This window comes from Moschus berezovskii, chromosome 8, assembly GCF_049115385.1.
Source record: "Moschus berezovskii isolate FMDL1 chromosome 8, NW_MosBer_1.0, whole genome shotgun sequence".
NCBI classification, from domain to species: Eukaryota; Metazoa; Chordata; class Mammalia; order Artiodactyla; family Moschidae; genus Moschus; species Moschus berezovskii.
In genome coordinates, this window is record NC_142467.1 from 13,429,669 (window position 1) to 13,445,730 (window position 16,062).

A 16,062-nucleotide genomic window follows, 5' to 3' on the forward strand; every position below is an offset into this window, starting at 1 on the left:
AAGAAAGCCTTCCTCAGTGATCAATGCAAAGAAATAGAGGAAAACAGCAGAATAGGAAAAGCAAGAGATCTCTTCAAGATAATTAGAGATATCAAGGGAACGTTTCATGCAAAGATGGGCTCGATAAAGGACAGAAATGGTATGGACCTAACAGAAGCAGAAGATTAAAAACAGGTGGCAAGAATACACAGAAGAACTATACAAAAAATGATCTTCATGACCAAGATAATCATGATGGCAAGATCACTCACCTGGAGCCAAACATCTTGGAATGCGAACTCAAGTGGGCCTTAGAGAGTATCACTACGAACAAAGCCAGTGGAGGTGATGGAATTCCAGTTGAGCTATTTCAAATCCTGAAAGATGATGCTGTGAAAGTGCTGCACTCAATAGGCCAGCAAATTTGCAAAACTCAGCAGTGGTAACAGGACTGGAAAAGGTCAGTCTTCATTCTAATCCCAAACAAAGACAATGCCAAAGAATGCTCAAAATACCACACAATTGCATTCATCTCACACGCTAGCGAAGTCATGCTCAAAATTCTCCAAGCCAGGCTTCAGCAATATGTGAACTGTGAACTTCCAGATGTTCAAGCAGGTTTTAGAAAAGGCAGAGGCACCAGAGATCAAATTGCCAACATCTGCTGGATCATGGAGAAAGCAAGAGAGTACCAGAAACACATCTATTTCTGCTTCATTGACTATGCCAAAGCCTTTGACTGTGTGGATCACAGTAAACTGTGGAACATTCTGAAAGAGATGGGAATCCAAGACCACCTGACCTGCCTCTTGAGAAACCTGTATGCAGGTCAGGGAGCAACAGTTAGAACTGGACATGGAACAATAGACTGGTTCCAAACAGGAAAAGGAGTACGTCAAGGCTGTATATTGTCACCCTGCTTATTTAACTTATATGCAGAGTACATCATGAAGAACGCTGGGCTGGAAGAAGCACAAGCTGGAATCAAGATTGCCAGGAGAAATATCAATAACCTCAGATATGCAGATGACACCACCCTTATGGCAGAAAGTGAAGAGGAACTCAAAAGCCTCTTGAGGAAAGTGAAAGAGGAGGGTGAAAAGGTTGGCATGAAGCTCAACATTCAGAAAACTAAGATCATGGCAACTGGTCCCATCACTTCATGGGAAATAGATGGGGAAACAGGGGAAACAGTGTCAGACTTTATTTTTTTGGGCTCCAAAATCACTGCAGATGCTGATTGCAGCCATGAAATTAAAAGACGCTTGCTCCTTGGAAGGAAAGTTATGACCAACCTTGATAGCATATTGAAAAGCAGAGACATTACTTTGCCAACAAAGGTCCGTTTTGTCAAGGCTATGGTTTTTCCCGTGGTCATGTATGGAAGTGAGAGTTGGACTGTGAAGAAAGCTGAGCGCCGATGAATTGATGCTTTTGAACTGTGGTGTTGGAGAAGACTCTTGAGAGTCCCTTTGACTGCAAGGAGATCCAACCAGTACATTCTAAAGGTTATCAATCCTGGGTGTTCATTGGAAGGACTGATGCTAAAGCTGAAACTGCAATACTTTGGCCACCTCATGCGACAAGTTGACTCACTGGAAAAGACTCTGATGCTGGGAAGGATTGGGGGCAGGAGGCGAAGGGGAAGACAGAGAATGAGATGGCTGGATGGCATCACCGACTCGATGGACATGAGTTTGAGTGAACTCCGTGAGTTGGTGATGGACAGGGAGGACTGGCGTGCTGTGATTCATGGGGTCGCTAATAGTCGGACATGACTGAGTGACTGAACTGAACTGAATAAAAGCCTATTTATCGAGGTGATGAAATAAATTCTGAAGGCCTATTTTATCATCTATGCAATTATACACATATATGTACGTATTCAAATTCAATATATAAATATATTTCTAAAAAGTGGTGTAGAAAGTAAAATCAATAGTTGTTTAGTTTGTATATAAGCATACTGATTGATATTTTCTTAATTGAGTTCTTATTTTGGTGTTGGACTTCCCTTAAACAAGTAAATTTTGAGTTCAAGAGACTACAACATCAGAATAGTGCCATTAAAGTCATCAGTTCAGTTCAGTTCAGTCTCTTAGTCATGTTCGAACCTTTGCAACTCCATGAATCACAGTATGCCAGGCCTCCCTGTCCATCACCAACTCCCGGATTTCACTCAAACTAATGTCCATCGTGTCGGTGATGCCATCCAGCCATCTCATTCTCTGTCGTCCCCTTCTCCTCCCGCCCCCAATCCCTCCCAGCATCAGAGTCTTTTCCAGTGAGTCAACTCGTCGCATGAGGTGTCCAAAGTATTGGAGTTTCAGCTTTAGCATCAGTCCTTCCAATGAACACCCAGGACTGATCTCCTTTAGAATGGACTGGTTGGCATAGTTTGCATCAATTTTTTAAACGTATCTTACGAGCATCCTAATGAAGACTGACATAGCCAAATAAGTTATTCCTGGCAGTTGTGGTCAGCACACATCAGCATCTGTGCCTGACAGCGAGCACCCAGACTTTCCACACATGTCTTGCTAATCTTGTTAGCATTTTAATAAATTTCTCCCACCAAACTGGCCTGGATAATTACCCATCATTTTGTTGTCAGTGTCATTTCTACAAATATCAGTCTCATTAGCCATTCATTTATTTTTTCCTTTGATGAAAAATGTTTTAGTTCGCTTGGGTAGAGTATTACATTGGCTGGAAGGATAACAGCACTAAAAAGTAATAATTACAAACAAAACCCATTAACATTGAGAATATTGTGTTAAAAATGAGTCAGATTAGATTGCTTTTGCTACTTAGTTGTATGAGTTCCTGTATACGTTGGATATTAACCCCTTATCAGATACTTGGTTTGTAAATATTTTCTCCCATTCCATAGGTTTTTTTGTTGTTTTTGTGGACTGTTTATTTAGCTGTGCAGAAGCTTTTTAGTTGATGTGGTACCATTTGCTCATTTTTTTCATTTGTTGCTTGCGTTTTTGATGTCATAGCCAAAAATATATCTTGGTAATATACAGCTCAGACCAATGTAAAGTATCATTTCCCCTGAATTTTCCTCGGGGAGTTTTGTAGTTTCAGGCTTTACATTTCAGTATGCAATATGTTTTGAGTTAATTTTTGTACATGATATAAGGAAATGGGCAAAGGATAAGAGAAGACATTTCTCCAAAGGCCAACAGGTACATGAAACAGTGTTCAACATCCCTAATCATCAGGGAAATGTAAGTCAAACCCACAATGAAATATTACCTCACACTTGTAGGATGACTATTCTTAAAAACAAGAGATTAAACAATCGCCAAGATATTGAAACAACCTAAGTTTCCATTGATGGATGGATGGATGGATAAAGAAAATATCTTTGTCCCACACAAGGGAGTATTAGTCAGCCATAAAAAGGAAGGAAAAGCTGCCTATTTGTAACAACAGATGAATCTTGATAGCATTATGGTGTAGAAATAAATCAGAAAGAGAAAGGCAGTTATGATATGATCTCATGTATTAAATTTCAACAAAAACTTAAACTTAGAGAAATAGAAAGCACATTGGTGACTACCAGCAGTAGGTTGGGGAGGGTGAAGGTGGTCAAAGGGTATAAACTTCAGGTTCTAAGATACATAAGTTTTGACTATGTAATGTACATCATAGTGGCTATAGTAAAGGAGACTGTATTGTATATTTGAAAGCTGTTAAGAGAGTAGATCTTGAAACTTCTCATCACACACATACTCACACATATACAAAAATTGTAACTATGAGGTAATAGATGTGCTAATTAATCTTATTGTGATAATTACTTCACAGTTTATACATATATTGAATCATCATATTGGACACCTTAAATGTACACAATGTCATGTGTCAGATACATATTAATAAATGTGGGAAAAATGAATTGGAATAAAAACAATGAAAATTTTAGCATAATCTAGTCAACACAGCTCTTCCATTGAGCATGGGAAAGTAATGGCTATTTCTAAGTACAGAGTTAAGTGATAGGAGGAATAGAGTGATGCTTGCTTAGATTGAAACCTATCAGAAGCCTGTCTACCTAAAACTGCCCTTGGCGCAACACTCCTCTTGGGATCTACTAAATGCTTATTCAGTGCTACAGATGAATAATTCATCACCTAGACATCCTCTTGCAGGCACAAAGAAAGTGGAAAGGTCTTTGAAAGTTCATCAGTTAGTGAATAATGACACTGCTCATCAAATGCATCAGTGAGTAAGACACGTGTAAGGCACCAGCAGGTGATGAACTAACTTAGCACTGTTCAATAGAAATAAAGTGTAAGCCACATATGTAACTTTAGACTTTCTAGTATATATACTAAAAAACAAGTGAAATTAAGTTTAAGAATAAAATATTTAATTCAGTATATTCAAAGATTATCATTTCAATATGTAATCAATGTAAAAGTTATTAATGTGATATTGTACGCTATTTACTCCATACTAAGTTTTGAGATCCTCTATCTTATACTTGCCACATATTTCAGACCAGTCACATTTTAGGTGCTCAATAGACATGTGTCCATATAAAAAGTGCAGGTGTAACTTGTGTTTGCCCTAAGTTGTTACTGGCTTACTGGACTTATGTACATTTTTCTGAAAGTCATCCTTCATTTACACAGGTCTTGTATTCTTTCTGAACAGTCAATATATAAAGGGACTGTTTGATTTATTTTAAAATAAAATTTCCTTTTTGCTAATGACTACTCTGAGAAAGTAAAAGGGATGAAAATGTGAGTATCATGAAATGGTCTCTAAAAGATATATTCAAAAAGCAATGATTTTTAAAAACTATGAAACCATGCAACTTTTTACAAATATAAGCAATACAAATTGACTATTACAGATATTTCAAAATATCCACTAAAATAAATATGGATCATTTGATATTAATTAATAGTAGAGTGCTCTATTAAGCATACAAGCATAAGGTAGAAATAAAGACATTTAAAGTTCTTTAGTAATCCTGAAAATTTTCTTCAAGTCATAATTTTCACTGATATTGCTAAAAAGTATTGACTATCAAGAGGTATTTCCTTTATACTGCTATTCAAATAATAGCGTATTATTTATAGGAGAATGCAACCTTAAACATAATGGATGACTTGGATATGTGTGGCCACAGGACTGGAAAAGGTCAGTTTTCATTCCAATCCCAAAGAAAGGCAATGCCAAAGAATATTAAAAACTGCCGCACAATTGCACTCATCATACACGCTAGTAAAGTCATGCTCAAAATCCTCCAAGCCAGGCTTCAGCAATATGTAAACCATGAACTCTCAGATGTTCAAGCAGGTTTTAGAAAAGGCAGAGGCACCAGAGATCAAATTGCCAACATCCGCTGGATCATGGAGAAAGCAAGAGAGTTCCAGAAAAACATCTATTTCTGCTTCATTGACTATGCCAAAGCCTTTGACTGTGTGGATCACAGTAAACTGTGGAAAATTCTGAAAGAGATGGGAATACCAGACCACCCGACCTGCCTCTTGAGAAACCTGTATGCAGGTCAGGAAGCAACAGTCAGAACTGGACATGGAACAACAGACTGGTTCCAAATAGGAAAAGGAGTGCGTCAAGGCTGTATATTGTCACCTTGCTTATTTAACTTCTATGCAGAGTACATCATGAGGAACACTGGGCTGGAAGAAGCACAAGCTGGAATCAAGATTGCTGGGAGAAATATCAATAATCTCAGATATGTTGATGACACTACCCTTATGGCATAAAGTGAAGAGGAACTCAAAAGCCCCTTGATGCAAGTGAAAGAGGAGAGTGAAAAAGTTGGCTTGAAGCTCAACATTCAGAAAACAAAGATCATGGCATCTGGTCCCATCACTTCATGGGAAATAGATGGAAAAACAGTGGAAACAGTGTCAGACTTAATTTTTTTTGGCTCCAAAATCACTGCAGATGGTGATTGCAGCCATGAAATTAAAAGACGCTTACTTCTTGGAAGGAAAGTTATGACCAACCTTGATAGTATATTAAAAAGCAGAGACATTACTTTGCCAACAAAGGTCCATCTAGTCAAGGCTATGGTTTTTCCCGTGGTCATGTATGGACATGAGAGTTGGACTGTGAAGAAAGCTGATCGCCAAAGAATTGATGCTTTTGAACTGTGGTGTTGGAGAAGACTCTTGAGAGTCCTCTGGACTGCAAGGAGATCCAACCAGTCCATTCTAAAGGAGATCAATCCCGGGTTTTTATTGGAAGGACTGATGTTAAAGCTGAAACTCCAATACTCTGGCCACCTCATGCGATGAGTTGACTCACTGGAAAAGACTCTGATGCTGGGAAAGGTTGGGGGGCGGGAGGAGAAGGGGACGACAGAGAATGAGAAGGCTGGATGGCATCACCGACTCAATGGACATGAGTTTGAGTGAACTCTGGGAGTTGGTGATGGACAGGGAGGCCTGGCGTGCTGTGATTCATGGGGTCACAGAGAGTCAGACATGACTGAGCGACTGAACTGAACTGAACTGAACTAGATATTTGTAGAAAGAAAATATAAATATATGTATATTTTTTTAACTGAACTTTAAACAGTTACTTGCCTCAGAAAGAACTTGTTTTGTGTTTACTACAAAAAACATCAAAAATCTCTAGTTGAATTCACCTACAGAAAGTCTATAGTAATACCTGAAAGTAGAGACTTCAGCTTTTGCCACTTGCAAAATTCACTCATTCAACATGCAGATTTGTTTAATTTAGGTGTTAAAATATACTAATGTAAAACAGAATGCTGAAATGAATCCAGTCCAGTTCAGTTGCTCGGTCATATCTGATTCTATGTGACTCCCTGGAATGCAGCACACCAGGCCTCCCTGTCCATCACCAACTCCCGGAGTTTACTCAAACTCATGTCCATTGAGTCAGTGATGCCATCCAACCATCTCATCCTCTGTCATCCCCTTCACCTCCTGCTTCAATCTTTCCCAGCATCAGGGACTTTTCAAATGAGTCAGTTCTTTGCATCAGGTGGCCAGATTATCATCGTTTCAGCTTCAGCATCAGTCCTTCCAATGAATATACAGGACTGATTTCATTTAAGATTGACTGGTTGGATCTCCTTCCTGTCCAAGGGACTCTCAAGAGTCTTCTCCAACACCATAGTTCAAAAGCATCAATTCTGGTTTTCACACTAGAACCTGACATCCTGACCTCAACAAAGTGTTTGAGACTTTCCTCTGTTGTCCTCTGAGTCTGAATACAGTCTCATTGTTTGCCTGAAGAACTTAGAGGGAGCTTGGACTCACTAAAAATGATGAAAGCTGATCATGAATGAAACTATGAAAGAGACTATGAAGGAATCTGAAAACATCTTCTGCTCTGATTATATTGTAGCACTTGGAGTTGAGTTAGAGTTGCTTTCTTCAAGCATTTTTAGTCTTATCGTCCATTGGCTTGAAAATCCAGTTTTGTGCAGAAAAAAGATTGCACAAATTAGAAATTACTGCATGAAAATTAATACTGATGAAGCTTCCCTGGTGGCTCAGAGGTTAACACGTCTGCCTCCAATGTGGGAGACGCGGGTTCAATCCCTGGGTCGGGAAGATCCCCTGGAGAAGGAAATGGTTACCCACTCCAGTATTCTTGCCTGGAGAATCCCATGGATGGAGAAGCCTGGTAGGCTATAGTCCACGGGGTCTCAAAGAGTCGGACATGACTGAGCACCTGAACAGAACAGAAACTTAAGAACAAGTGACAGGGAGAGGGAATAAGATGGTGGAGGAAAAGGACAGCAAGACCACTTTCTCCCCCACAAATTCATCAAAAGAACATTTGAACGCCAAGTAAATTCCACAAAACAACTTCTGAATGCCGGCAAAGGACATCAGTCACCCAGAAAAGCAGCCGATCATCTTCAAAAGGAGGTAGGAAAAAACATAAAAGATAAAAAGAGAGACAAAAGAGGTTGGGACAGAGGTCTGTCCTGGGAAGGGAGACTTAAAAAAGAAAGAAGTTTCCAAACACCAGGAAACACTCTCACTGGTGAGTCTGTGATGAGCCTTCGAACCTCAGAGGGCCACATAACTGGGAGGAAAAAGAAAAAAAAAATTAAAACCCACAGATTACCCGCTAAACGGTAACTCCCCGCAGAGAAGCAGTGCAGACACCCGCATCCGCCACTAGCAAGCGAGGGCTGGGTAGGGAGGAGCCGGCTGAGCTGCCTAGAGGGAGGACCGGGCCTGAATTCCATGAGGCAGCCTGGAGGAGCTGACTGGAGACAGCAAAGCAGACTGCGGGGTAGCTACCCCGCGAAAAGGCGAAAAGCCTTAACCTAAGACTCCGCCAGCCCTGCTCACAGAACAAAGAACTGAGCAGAGCTAGCCGGCTGCAGTCAGCCCATCCACCATTCAACACCAAGACAGGCCGGGGAGGGCGGCCAGAGCCGGAAGCGGGCAAACGCGGCCCCAGAGAGGCTTCCCATACCAAGCTGCAGGCAGGCTGCGTTGCTAACCAAGACTTTTTGGGTTCGGGCTGATCAACATCCACCTGAGAAGGTGCGCCAGTTGTACACCCAGAAAACTGAGTGGGAGGGATCAGGGAGGAGATACGTCCCAGCAACCGTGCTCACCAAGCACCTGGTCACCTGAGCTGCTTGGTCCGGGGAAGGCACAGAACGCAGGCCCAACCGAGTCTGTGCCTTTGTGGAGTATCTGAGTACCTGGACCTGAGTGGCTCAGCCCTGGGATGTGCATACAACCCAGCGCTGGCCTCGGACATTTCCCGGCAGAGCAACCTAGATCCTGAGCAGCATAAACAGGTAAAGCACACACGCCATGAGCAGGGGCAATCCCAGTGTAGCTAAGACACTGCGAGCCCTCCCCACAGATGCCAGTGATATTTGTCTGCAGCGTTCCTCCCTCCCCACAGCACGACTGAACAAGTGAGACTTAAAAAGTGTCCACCACCACCCCCTAGTGTCAGGGCGGAAATTAGACACTGAAGAGACCAGCAAACAGAAGCTAAAACAGAGGGAACCACTTTGGAAGTGACAGATAACCAAGTCTAGAGGCTACTGCAAGAATAAGGCTGAAAACCAGAGGCAGGAGAATTAAGTCTGAATCCTGAGAACACCAGAGAACTCCTGACTCCAGGGAACATTAATCGATAGGAGCTCATCAAACACCTCCATACCCACACTGAAACAAAGCACCACCCAAGGGTCAACAAGTTCCAGAGCAAGACATACTATGCAAATTCTCCAGCAACACAGGAACATAGCCCTGAGCTTCAATATACAGGCTGCTCAAAGTCACTCCAAACCCACTGACATCTCATAACTCATTACTGGACACTTCACTGCTCTCCAGAGAGAAGAAATCCAGCTCCACCCACCAGAACACTGACACAAGCTTCCCTAACCAGGAAACCTTGACAAGAAACCTGTCCAACCCCACTTACAGTGAGGAACCTCCACAATAAAGAGAACTCCATAAACTTCCAGAATATGGAAAGACCACCCCAAACACAGCAATATAAACAAGATGAAAAGGCAGAGAAATACCCAGCAGGCAAAGGAACAGGATAAATGCCCACCAAACCAAACAAAAGAAGAGATAGGGAATCCACCAGATAAAGAATTCCGAATAATGATAGTGAAAATGACCCGAAATCTTGAAAACAAAATTGAGTTACAGATAAATAGCCTGGAGACGAGGATTGAGAAGATGTAAGAAAGGTTTAACAAGGATCTAGAAGAAACAAAAAAGAGTCGATTTAAAATGAATAATGCAATAGATGAGATAAAAAACACTCTGGAGGGAACCAACAGTAGAATAACGGAGGCAGAAGATAGAATTAGTGAGTTAGAAGATAGAATGGTAGAAATAAATGAAGCAGAGAGGAAAAAAGAAAAATGAATTAAAAGAAATGAGGACAATCTCAGAGACCTCTGGGACAACGTTAAATGCCCCAACATCTGAATCATAGGAGTCCCAGAAGAAGAAAGACCATGAGAAAATACTTGAGGAGATAATAGTTGAAAATTTCCCTAAAGTGGGGAAGGAAATAATCGTCCAAGTCCCAGAAACCCAGAGAGTCCCTAACAGGATAAACCCAACGCAAAAAACCCCAAGACACATATTAATCAAATTAACAAAGATCAAACACAAAGAACAAATATTAAAAGCAGCAAGGGAAAAGCAACAAATAACACACAAGGGGATCCCCATAAGGATAACAGCTGATCTTTCAATAGAAACTCTTCAGGCCAGGAGGGAATGGCAAGGCATACTTAAAGTGATGAAAGAAAATAACTTACAGCCCAGATTACTGTACCCAGCAAGGATCTCATTCAAATATGAAGGTGAAATCAAAAGCTTTACAGACAAGCAAAAGTTGAGAGAATTCAGCATCACCAAACCAGCTCTCCAACAAATGCTAAAGGACCTTCTCTAGACAGGAAACACAGAATGAGTGTATAAACTCGAACCCAAAATAATAAAGTAAATGGCAACAGGACATACTTATCAATAATTACTTTAAATGTAAATGGGTTGAACGCCCCAAACGAAAGATAAAGACTGGCTGAATGGATACAAAAACAAGACCCCTCTATATGTTGTCTACAAGAGACCCACCTCAAAACGAGGGACACATACAGATTGAACATGAAGGGCTGGAAAAGATATTCCACGCAAATAGAGACCAAAAGAAAGCAGGAGTAGCAATACTCATATCAGATAAAATAGACGTTAAAACAAAGGCTGTGAAAAGAGACAAAGAAGGGCACTACATAAAGATCAAAGGATCAATCCAAGAAGAAGATATAACAATTATAAATATTTATGCACCCAACATAGGAGCACCGCAATATGTAAGACAAATGCTAACAAGTATGAAAGGGGAAATCAACAATAAAACAATAATAGTGGGAGACTTTAATACCCCACTCACACCTATGGATAGATCAACTAAACAGAAAATTAACAAGGAAACACAAACATTAAATGATACAATAGTCCAGTTAGATCTAATAGATCTCTATAGGACATTTCACCCCAAAACAATGAATTTCACCTTCTTCTGAAGGACACTTGGAACCTTCTCCAAGATAGATCATATCCTGGGCCATAAATCTAGCCTTGATAAATTCAAAAAAACTGAAATCATTCCAAGCATCTTTTCTGACCACAATGCAGTAAGACTAGATCTCAATTATAGGAGAAAAACTATTAAAAATGCCAACATATGGAGGCTGAAAAACAAGCTGCTGACTAATGAACAAATCATAGAAGAAATCAAAGAAGAAATCAAAATATGCATAGAAATGAATGAAAATGAAAACACGACAACCCAAAACCTGTGGGACACGGTAAAAGCAGTGCTGAGGGGAAGGTTCATAGCAATACAGGCATACCTCAAGAAACAAGAAAAAAGCCAACTAAATAACCTAACTCTACACCTAAAGCAACTAGAAAAGGAAGAAATGAAGAACCTCAGGGTTAGTAGAAGGAAAGAAATCTTAAAAATTAAGGCAGAAATAAATGCAAAAGAAACAAAAGAGACCATAGCAAAAATCAACAAAGTAAAAGCTCGTTCTTTGAAAGGGTAAATAAAATTGACAAAAGACTAGCCAGACTCATCAAGAAACAAAGGGAGAAAAACAAAATCCATAAAATTAGAAATGAAAAGGGAGAGATCACAACAGACAACACAGAAATACAAAGCATCATAAGAGACTACTATCAGCAATGATATGCCAATAAAATGGACAACTTTGAAGAAATGGACGAATTTTTAGAAAAGTACAACTTTCCAAAACTGAACCAGGAAGAAATAGAAAATCTTAACAGACCCATCACAAGCACAGAAATTGAAACTGTAATCAGAAATCTTCCAGCAAACAAAAGCCCAGGTGCAGACGGCTTCACAGCTGAATTCCACCAAAAATTTAGAGAAGAGCTAACACCTATCCTACTCAAATTCTTCAAGAAAATTGCTGCATCACCCTAATACCAAAACCTGACAAAGATGCCACACAAAAAAAGAGAACTACAGGCCAATATCACTGATGAACATAGATGCAAAAATCCTTAATAAAATTCTAGCAATCAGAATCCAACAACACATTAAAAATATCATACATCATCACCAAGTGGACTTTATCCCAGGGATGCAAGGATTCTTCAATATCCGCAAATCAACCAATGTAATACATCACATTAACAAATTGAAAAAAAAACCCATATGATTATCTCAATAGATGCAGAGAAAGCCTTTGACAAAATTCAACATCCATTTATGATAAAAACCCTCCAGAAGGCGGGAATAGAAGGAACATTCCTCAACATAATAAAAGCTATGTATGACAAACCCACAGCAAACATTATCCTCAATGGTGAAAAACTGAAAGCATTTCCCCTAAAGTCAGGAACAAGACAAGGGTGCCTACTCTCACCACTACTATTCAACATAGTTTTGGAAGTTTTGGCCACAGCAATCAGAGCAGAAAAAGACCTAAAAGGAATCCAAATTGGAAAAGAAGAAGTAAAATTCTCACTGTTTGCAGATGACATGATCCTCTACACAGAAAACCCTAAAGACTCTACCAGAAAATTACTAGAGCTAATCAATGAATATAGTAAAGTTGCAGGATATAATATCAAAACACAGAAATCCCTTGCATTACTATACACTAATAATGAGAAAATAGAAAGAAATTAAGGAAACAATTCCACTCACCATTGCAACAAAAAGAATAAAATACTTAGGAATATATCTACCTAAAGAAACAAAAGACCTATATATAGAAAACTATAAAACACTGGTGAAAGAAATCAGAGAGGACACTAATAGATGGAGAAATATACCGTGTTCATGGATTGGAAGAATAAATATTGTGAAAATGAATATATTACCCAAAGTAATTTATAAGTTTAATGCAATCCCTATCAAGCTACCAACGGTGTTTTTCACAGAGCTAGAACAAATAATTTCACAATTTGTATGGAAATACAATAAAACTCGAATAGCCAAAGCAATCTTTAGAAAGAAGAATGGAACTTAGGAGAATCAACCTGCTGGACTTCAGGCTCTGCTACAAAGCCACAGTCATCAAGACAGTATGGTACTGGCATAAAGACAAAACTATAGATCAATGGAACAAAATAGAAAGCCCAGAGATAAATCCATGCACCTATGGACACCTTATCTTTGACAAAGGAAGCAAGAATATTCAAAGGAGAAAAAGCAATCTCTTTAACAAGTGGTGATGGGAAAACTTGTCAACCACTTGTAAAACAATGAAACTAGAACACTCCCTAACACCATACACAAAAATAAACTCAAAATGGATTAAAGATCTAAATGTAAGACCAGAAACTATAAAACTCCTAGAGGAGAACATAGGCAAAACACTCTCGACATAAATTATAGCAGAATCCTCTATGACCCACCTCCAAGAATATTGGAAATAAAAGCAAAAATAAACAAATGGGATCTAATTAAAATTAAATGCTTCTGCACAGCAAAGGAAACTATAAGCAAGGTGAAAAGACAGCCTTCAGAATGGGAGAAAATAACAGCAAATGAAGCAGCTGACAAAGGATTAATCTCAAAAATACACAAGCAACTCCTGCAGCTCAATTCCAGAAAAATAAATGACCCAATCAAAAAATGGGCCAAAGAACTAAACAGACATTTCTCCAAAGAAGACATACAGATGGCTAACAAACACATGAAAAGATGCTCAACATCACTAATTATCAGAGAAATGCAAATCAAAACCACAATGAGGTACCATTTCACTCTAGTCAGAATGGCTGCTATCCAAAAGTCTACAAGCAATAAATGCTGGAGAGGGTGTGGAGAAAAGGGAACCCTCTTACACTGTTGGTGAGAATGCAAACTAGTACAGCCACTCTGGAGAACAGTGTGGAGGTTCCTTAAGAAACTGGAAATAGAGCTGCCATACGACCCAGCAAATGCACTCTTGGGCATACACACCGAGGAAACCAGAATTGAAAGAGACACATGTACTCCAATGTTCATTGCAGCACTGTTTATAATAGCCAGGACGTGGAAGCTACCTAGATGTCCATCAGCAGACGAATGGATAAGAAAGCTTTGGTACATATACACAATGGAGTACTACTCAGCAATTTAAAAGAATACATTTGAACCAGTTCTAATGAGGTGGATGAAACTGGAGCCTATTTTACAGAGTGAAGTAAGCCAGAAAGAAAAACACCAATACAGTATACTAACGCATATATATGGAATTTAGCAAGATGATAACGATAACCCTGTATGCAAGACAGCAAAAGAGACACAGATGTATAGAACAGTCTTTGGGACTCTCTGGGAGAGGGCGAGGGTGGGATGATTTGGGAGAATGGCATTGAAACGTGTATAATATATGTGAAACGAATCGCCAGTCCAGGTTCAATGCATGATACAGGAAACTCGGGGCTGGTGTTTTGGGATGACCCTGAGGGATGGGATGGGGAGGGAGGTGGGAGGGGGGGTTCAAGATGGGGAACATATGTACACCTGGGGCAGATTCATGTTAATGTATAGCAAAACCAATACAATAATGTAAAGTAATTAGCCTCCAATTAAAATAAATAAATCAAAAAAAAAAAAAAAAAAGAAAGCTGAGTGCAGAAGAATTGATGCTTTTGAACTGTGGTGTTGGAGAAGGGACTCTTGAGAGTCCCTTGGACTGCAAGGAGATCCAACCTAAAGGAGATCAGTCCTGGGTGTTCATTGGAAGGACAGATGTTGAAGCTGAAACTCCAGTACTTTGGCCACCTGATATGAAGAGCTAACTCATTCAAAAAGACCCTGATGCTTGGAAAGATTGAAGGTAGGAGGAGAAAGGGACAACAGAGGATGAGATGGTTGGATGGCATCACCGATTCAATGGGCATAGGTTTGGGTAAACTCCAGGAGTTGGTGATGGACAGAGAGGCCTGGCGTGCTGTTGTTCATGGGGTCACAAAGAGTCGGACACGACTGACTGGACTGAACTGAACTGAACTGAACTAATCAAGACAGTGTGACCCTCATCTTAGGGATGACAGAAAAATCCTACAAATAGATCAGAATATACAGAAACAGACCCAAACTTATATGGTCATGGGATTTTTGACAAAAATGACCAACCAATCCAGTGGGGAAAGGAAGCACTTTTGTTTTGTGTTGCTTTTTAACAAATGCTGCTCGGATAGCTAGATATCCATGTGGAAAAAAAAATAAAAAAGAAATCTCAAATTTTTGACAGCACATACAAAAATTCCAAGTGTAAAAACAAACTTTTTGTCATAACATATGCAAAAGTCATTTCTAGATAGATCATAGGTCTAATTGTTAAGGCAAAACCATACAGCTTTGAGAAGAAAATATAAGAAAATATTTTTGTTACAAAGTACAACAAGTCCCCTACATATGAAGTTTCAATTTGCAAACTTTCAAAGATATGAATGTTCATGCCAGCCCCTGTACGCCAGCTGTTGTATTGTACTACTGTGCTTTTTAAGATATTGTACTGAGAATTATTTCTTTATTTTCTGTTCATTTTTTAATGTATATATTATTTGTATAAAAAGTATTAGAAACCAATTACATTACAGTCCAATAATGTCAATTGTTTTAGTTGGGTACCTAGGCTAACTTTGTTGGACTTTGAACAAACTGGACTTATGAACACACTCTCAGAATGGAACTTGTTCATGTGTAGGGGACTTACTCTACATAGGTAAGAATTTCTTATACAGATCACAGAAAACAATAACGATAGAAAACTGACAATATAGATTCTATCACAATATTAATTTGCTGCTCATCAAAAGAATTTTTAAGAGTGAAAAAGTCATCAACTGGGAGAAAATATTATATATAGTATATATAAATGTGTATATGTGCTTATATAGTATTTGTTATATGCATATGTAACAGGTTATATAAAAAAATTCTACAACTCAATAATGAGTGGACAAGAAACAAATAAAAAATGGACAAAAGTTGTACATTCAAAAAAAAAATTAAACATTTTCTAATAAAGGATAATGTCCCCAAATGGGATACTTCAATTTAAAACCTTTCAAA